The following is a 7,440-nucleotide window of genomic DNA, read 5'->3' on the forward strand; positions in this document are numbered from 1 at the left end:
TATTTTGATAATTTTTTAATGATTATAATATGCATATTTGTTAAAAAATATATTTATTACACTTTGATTTTGGACACCTAATACCATAGGATGTTAGTTGAATTGATATTGGGTATGATTTAAATACTTGTGGAATTAATAATTAGTCAATAAAAAATCTGTTCACTCTCGATAAAGAGTTTGAGCTCTATGATTATAATGATTGTAATAAATAAAACATTGGCCAATGGAATTGAATGAATGAAGCAATGAGTTTCTTAGATCATTCATGGTTCATTATAATAATGGTAATAAATTAGAGTTTGACAATTAAATCATACTCTAAGGGTTAATCAAAAGCTAAAAAGATGGAAGAAATTATACTTTGTTCATCTCGAATTCCTAGTAAAAATACATTACTTCAAACTATTGAGTCGTTGATGAGTGTTGTTAGACACCAACCTTGATTAGTAAATTTAGTATGACTAATTTACTACCATTTTAGTGTTAAACATATGGAGTCACACACTAACGAATATTCTAATTTTTAATAAATAATTATTTAATTATTATTGTGATTTGAACAAATAAATAATTATATTAATTCAAATAGAATATTATTACATCTTTGCTAGCACCAAGAATATAATAATCGTATGATAATTGAGAATATTAAATAAAAATAAAAATAATTAGTTATTCTATTTCTAAATTTGAATTCTAAGTTTTTCTTTTCGAGCTTTGTCCTTTTTTAATTTAGACAATTTGTACCTTAGCGATTAGATAATGATAATTCATCCTTTATCCTTTCTTTTCATTATATGCATGATTCCTTCAATTCTCTGAGAATCTCTAGCAGAAAGGGACGAAAAATGCTTACGTGTAACATTAACTTGTATAATTTGATCTTCACCTATCTTACATGGACGATAATTATTTGATTGGGACTGTTTATTATCCATTTAGTCATCAAAATGATATTGCAAAGAGATGATAACTATTTAATTAAAATATTGTTTTAATAATTATATAAGAACTAAACAGTCCAAACAAATAGTTATCATCCACGTAGGGCTAACGAAGACCAGATCGTGCAAATTACATGGATTGTAAGAGATTTTTCAAAATGAGTGCAAATTATGCAAAATTGAGTGCAAATTACATCACACGTAAGCATTTTCTGTCATCTTTTGCCAAAAAACTTTATATAAGAGCTCAATGTCTAATGAAAAGAATGATAAAAGATGAATTGTCATTTTTCAATCATTAAGGTATGAATTGTCTAAATTAAAAAAGGATAAAATGAGAAAAAAAAGGCTAAAAATCAAGAAGAAATTTTACTCATATATGTGCATACATAATTATATATAAATCTAATTCTTAGAGAAAAATTTTATAATAAGTAAAGAATTGTAAGAAATTTTTTAATTTAGATCAGATGTTTATTGATTAAATAGCAAAATTTAATCTCTGTGTAAATACGCAAAGCACCCTCATGCCATCGAAAGAGATAATTATTTTTATTAATGTACATATATTTATATTTAATTTAAGGGCAAATGACTTGGTTAAACCAAGTACATTTGAAATTTTCATGAATGTCCCAAACAAAAATTTGCAACGTCAAAGTTCCAATGTTGATTTCTATATAAATCGAATAAAGTGAATTCGATTTAGCCAAATACGAAGTAAATTGAATTTAAATGATTCGAATTAAGTGAGAGAATAATTTGAATGCAAATCAAATCAACTCAATTCGAATTACGTTCGTGGTAGGAAAACGAATAAATCGAAATTACTGAATTCTAAGAAACCATATAAATCGAATTAACTTAATTTGATTTAGCCAACGGAATCAAAACCAACATAAATCGAAACCACTTGTTTCGATTTAGGGCTTTTGTAAATCGAACTGACTTGCTTCGATTTACATGCAATTGGAACGAGTATAATTCGAATCAAATTGATTCAATTTACATGCTTTTTCGCTATTTAAACAAATCGAAGTTACTTGATTCGAACCCAGAAACTCATACCCCCACTCCCAACCCCACCATCCAGTTCCGAGATTCTCTGGAAGCAACCCGGTTTGGATCGACTTTGCATGCATGGAGGATGACCAGAATCGTCTGTATCGACTTGATGGAGTCGCGCATATTGCTGGAGTCGTCCACCTCGAGGTTAGTATTTTTTTAATATTTAATTTTTTTAAAATAAATTAGTCGTTAGTTAGAACTGTTAGTGTGGGATTTTTAAAATAAATCCAGAAATAGATATTTGAATTTAGTTCATGTCAGTCTTAGTGAGTCATTAACTATAGAATAGGGTTAGGTGTAAAGTAATGAACAAGGTTAACTACTGTTTTTGATGTTTGTTGATAAAAAGAACCTGTTTTTATCTCATATTAGTAACTGTTTTAGTAATACGAAAAATTGGATCGTGAGTAATGTAGTGCTTAGCATTTCTATCTATAAAGGATTGGTTGGGATTCATTGAGAGGTTTTTTTGTGACGAATGTGAAAACTTATGTTCTATTGTTATGCAGCCCCATCGATGCATCAGCAGCATGAGACGGCAGCATGGTATGAGGTTGGATGATAGGATCATTCCTTACTTGCATATGGTTGGTCTGTACCATCTTGCAAGATTGAACGAGAGTTGGTTTCGGTTGGATGAGCCGTTGGTCAGCGCCTTCGTAGAGAGATGGCGCCCTAACATGCATACATTTCACATGTCATTTGGGGAGTGCACCATAACCCTACAGGATGTAACGTTCCACCTTGGTCTCCCGATCGACGGTCAGTATGTTAGCGGCTACCTGACAGACTTTCCGCGGTTTATAGAGGGCGGCCGACCACCATGGGTGTGGTTTGAGGAGCTGCTCGGGGTGTTGCCTCATGCGAATTGCATCGACAAGTTCACAGTGAAGTGTACAAGGTTTGAGGAGACGTTTAGTGATCTTCCACGGGGGGCAGATGACGAGACGGTTAGGAGGTACGCCCGTGCATACATCATGATGCTCCTATCGACACAGCTGTTTGGGGACAAGTCAGGTACCCGCCTCCACATCCGATGGCTGCCGTATGTTGCTAGGTTGGAGGACATGGGTCAGTACAGTTGGGTTTCGCTACGTTGTCATGGCTATACAAGTGCATATGCCTGTGGCGAACAGAAATGTCGTCAAGTTGGCTGGTCCACTGCAGCTCCTCCAATCGTGGATCTTTTGGAGGTTCCCTGGATTCTGGCCGGAAAAATATGATATTTTCCATTGGCCGTTGGCCTCGAGGTAGTCTCCATTTAGTCATGCAAACTATTTTCCATTTATTTAGCATCTACATTTATTGTTAACTAAATGTTGTCATTTTCAGATGGGGAGGTTATTAGCCGAGCTTGAGCGACAAGGGGCCTCGTGTCGTGAATTAGAGGCTGAGAATTGATTTGCTCCAACCGGGGGATGTGAGTATTTTCATGTTCATGTTGTATTTTAATCCTTTTTAGTTTTGTGGACTAACAATTTGAACTTGAATGCGCAGTTTCTATGGATGCCATATAGCCTAGCGGAGGTGGTGCAGGTGGTACATCCCGAGATCTTGGAGCCACGCCATATGACTTTGTGGAGGACTGCGACAGCGTTGATCTATTTCGCTGTTATAGAGTGGCATCCGATAGACCGAGTTCTTCCTCAGTTTAGTGGGGTTCAGGGTCGGCCACGTGCTATCCTGAACATAGATTTTCTTATGTCAAAGGATGGGAGGGGCGGAGATCGTTGGTTTCTGTTGAGTTTGCAGAGTTGGCACATTCATTGGTCAGATAGGGAGTAGCACGTGCTACAGTTTGATATCGTACCTGATCCAGGACCTTTTCATGAGTACCTTGATTGGTAGTATCAGCATGGCAGGAGGTTTTTATCACCAGAGCTCATCCTAGGTGACCCTAGGACAGCTGCGATACCAGCTCAGGCGATTGAGTGAGGCCCCAGACAACGCCCGAATATGGACCAGCTACTTAATGTTTCGGACAACCGTAGGGTCGCTAAGAGGCAGCGTGTTGGTACTCGGTCTAGCCAGCGTGAGTGGATATGGCTGGAGGAGGCCATTGATGTCATGGAGGGGAGGGGACGTGGGAGGCGAGGTGGGAGGCCTCATGGATGAGGTGGAGTCAGAGGTCATGGACGAAGCCATGCCCGAGGTGGCGGTGGTGGATTGGATAGTGACGGCGGTGGGGGGGACGAGGGTTCAGGGGGAGTAGGGGGATCAGGGGGTGCTGACATTCCTGGTTGCAGATTCGGAGACTACTTCGCTGGGGTCCCTGCGTGTGACGATAGTTTGCAGGAGCATCAGCTGTATATTAGCCCTGGTCAGATGTTGTCGGACCACCATGATCATGCAGGAGGATGAGCTAGCCAGGCGCAGGTCTCCGCTTGCTGGATCCCAGGCATGGGTAGATGTCGACCTGAACGAGCCTCCCTCTGGACCGATCGACGACATGTTCGCGTTTGGTGGGACACCCCCGTCTGCTTTCTGGGGCGCAGTTCATCACAGGTCGTTCCGTCTACATCGCATGCTGTCATGCCAAATGCAGATCCCTAGGGAGGGGACGATGACTCGGACGGTGACGATGACGGGAGTGGTGATGAGGTCCCCTTTGCACATAGAGACCGGCGGGTCAGACGACTTCAGCGCTGCTTCACCGGATCACATCTCATATGAGGACTTCGTGGATCCGTTACATGTTTTATGTGTTTCTGTATTAGTTATGTATCTCCGCTTATTTATGTATTTCCGTATTAGTTATGTATGAACACTTATTTATGGAAAGTTAGGGAAACTTACATGTATTTTTATATTTCTGTATTAGTTATGTATCTTCGTTCTATTGTATTATGAAAAAGAAATCACTAATAACTTTTATTCAAATAAGGAATCACTAGAAAGCACGCGTAAACTCAACAATAAAAGCATAATGCCTGATAAATTTAAGTTAACATCAATAGTAGGTAGCTACTGCTTACAATAAACCATACAACAGAAATAAAATGCTAAACTGAAATATAACATGACATTACAATAATGAAAGACATCACACATCACTGGCAGGTGCAGATCCAACTGTCACTCCTCTCTGGAGACAACTCCTACTTGTGTGACCGGGTTGTAGGCATAGACCACACCTCTTGGGCCGGTTCGGGTCCGCCTTGTCCATCGAAGTCTGAATCCTAGTAGTCCTGGGGTGTCCTTCCATTGCCCGTCTCTTGGCCGGGTCCAGAACGACGGTCGGACCATCATATGGCGGCCAGAATCCCTTCGGAATAGGAGGAGTGAATCCCATCCGATAAACATCGAACACGGAGCTAAGTCGATACACCTCGTGAACATAGGTGGACCACGTTAGGTGTGCATATGCACAGCATGACAACGCATGTCGGCATGGATAATGTAGTGCCTGGAAATAGCCACAATCACATGTCTGATCCTTGAGGGAAACTCTGTATGAGCCAAGTGAAAATCCCCATGTCAGAGTGGTCTCAGCCATCGTAAACTCTGAGTTGTCCTTGTCGTATTGCATCACGGTGAAACACCTTGAAGCCTTCAGGTTGGCCTCGATCGCCCTAAGCATATGCTGACTGAACTGCTGCCCAGTGCCTAACTGTGCCTCGGCCTCTTTTCCCAGTCTCCGTAAATTTGTGCCACAGCCTTCTGTTTGGCCATCCACACCCTCCTATATGTCGGTCTGAACCCGAAGTGTGCCTCTGTAGCATTCTGAAGTACCTTAATCGACGTTGTAGCATCAGCTCTGATCAGGGGCATAATGAAAGCCGATATGACATGATAATCAAACTTTCTGTGGTCACTAGAGATCGATGTGGCTAGACAAGTATGAGGACCATTGTACCGTTTTACCTCCCAAATTCCTTTGCGCTGTCGGAGGCTGACCCGTATTAGCCATACACACCCGCTCCCGAACTCCTTGCACTTGCCATAGTACTTGCGATGATCCGACTCCAATACCTTGTACTCAACCCCGCGGCAAATGCTATAAGTCTTCACACTAAGCACAACTTCCTCCTTATCCTGAAACTGCTAGCCGACCTGAAACTCAGATACACCTCCTGCATTTTGCGAGTCTCTCGCCCCGAAGCCAACAGGTACAGACGGATCTTCCTGAGGCGCCATGGCATCCAAGTCCAGAGCAGAGAAGTGGGGGGGGGTACTGATTAGTACTTGGACTAGATGCTCCCCCACCGACAGGTAGAGTCATCCGTGGAGTCTTCTCCTCGCTATCATCCGCAGCAATCGTTGCGGGCTCACATCATCATCATCATCATCATCCTGCAATGCATCTTCAACCCCTTCGGGTGCTGCAACCTCTCCGATTATCGAAACACACGGAGGAGAGCTGGGAGCCGCGAAATCACCGTCTCCCAACGGTCCAGCCTCGCCAACTAATGCATCACAACTTCGATTCAGATTGACGGCAAACGATGGTGAAGCCACTAAGTCTGGCTCAGGTGCAAACACCGGTACTGCTGACGATGATCCAACAGGCAATGCACTAGAGCTGGCTACATGTCCTGTGGAGTGCATATTCCTGTTCAAGCCTTCAGAACTAGATGCCACATCCACAAGTTTCGCCAACAACTCCGGAGTCCTCACCTCAGGAAACTGGCGGCGACAATGAAATAGCACCTGCATATCTTCGTCACTGCCAATAATGAATGAATCATACTTCACATCATCGCATAACACGGAGATCGGAATACGATAGAACAACTTCTCCACCCGTTTCACACCATGCAGTCCTAGTCTCTAGAGTATAGTACTCTTAAACTCAGCGAAACTTGTCGAAGGTTTGAGAAAAACACTCAGCGGGTCCTTGTCAGTGAACTTAATTCCTGATCGCGTTTTCTTCTTAATGGACCCTCTATAGTGCACAAGAGCTACAAAACTCTCATCACTAGCCATTGTGAATCTCACTCTTCTACAAAATTTTGTATAGCATCTGGTTTTTATATACTTCCCTCCTTTGTAAATCGAAACAATTACATTCGATTTACTCTAACGCTGGTTGCATGTATAAATCGAATTAAATTCATTCGATTTACGTTCACATATAAATCGAATCTAAATATTAGGTTCGATTTAAGTTCATTTCTAAATCGAATTTATTTGATTAGATTTTCATTGAATTTCATTTAGTGGCTAATTCGAATCAATTAGATTTGATTTACTACCTGTTTTGCTAAATCGAATTTATTCAATTCGATTTATATAGAAACGTGGTTTGAGACTTTGACGTTGCAAATTTCTATTTGGACATTCAGGACATTTTTAAATGTACTTAGTTTAATCAAGTCATTTGTCCTTAATTTAAATTATTTAAATAAAATTTAAATACAAAATAGATTTTTAAAAATAATTTATTGCTTCCGCTTTGTTATAGTACATCATAATCCTTTAGAAT

The sequence above is a fragment of the Arachis ipaensis genome, chromosome B07, assembly GCF_000816755.2.
Source record: "Arachis ipaensis cultivar K30076 chromosome B07, Araip1.1, whole genome shotgun sequence".
NCBI classification, from domain to species: Eukaryota; Viridiplantae; Streptophyta; class Magnoliopsida; order Fabales; family Fabaceae; genus Arachis; species Arachis ipaensis.